The sequence below is a fragment of the Phalaenopsis equestris genome, unplaced genomic scaffold, assembly GCF_001263595.1.
Source record: "Phalaenopsis equestris unplaced genomic scaffold, ASM126359v1 Scaffold000918, whole genome shotgun sequence".
NCBI lineage: Eukaryota > Viridiplantae > Streptophyta > Magnoliopsida > Asparagales > Orchidaceae > Phalaenopsis > Phalaenopsis equestris.
The window spans coordinates 100,049-100,698 of NW_018165357.1; positions in this window are offsets into that span (position 1 = coordinate 100,049).

Consider the following 650-nt stretch of genomic DNA (forward strand, 5'->3'; position numbering starts at 1 on the left):
CTAATCCATTATAAAAAAGTTTGAATTATCAACCATTCTGACAACGAATGATGAGGGCACTTCTTAATAAGATCTTTAAATCTCTCCTAAGCTTCATATATTGACTCTTCATCAATCTGACAGAATGATGTTATGTCATTTCTAAGTTTAACAGTTTTAGATTGAGGGAAATATTTGGATAGAAATTTCTGTGAAAGTTCTCCCCAAGTTCTAATAGATCCCGATGCTAACGAATTTAACCACATCTTAGTCTTATCCCTCAGTGAAAAAGGAAAAAGTCTAAGTCTCACAACATCGTTTGAGACTCTATCATATTTAAAAGTAGCACACAGTTCTAAAAAACTAGCGAGGTGTAAGTTCGGATCTTCATTTGGTGTACCTCTGAATTGATTTTTTTGTACCATTTGGATAATAGCAGGTTTTAGCTCAAATGAATTAGCAGCTACATCAGGATTTTGGATAAATAAGTAAATTTCATCTGCTGTAGGATTTGCATAATCTCTTAGGGGTCTAGGTTGGTGTTCATTCTATATTCCTTGATTGCTCAGGTTGTTTTTCATTGTATCAAAATTTATAGGTTCTCTTCTTAATCTTCTAATCCATCTAATAGTGAGTTCTAATTCTGAATCGTAGGGTATAAGATTTTCAGG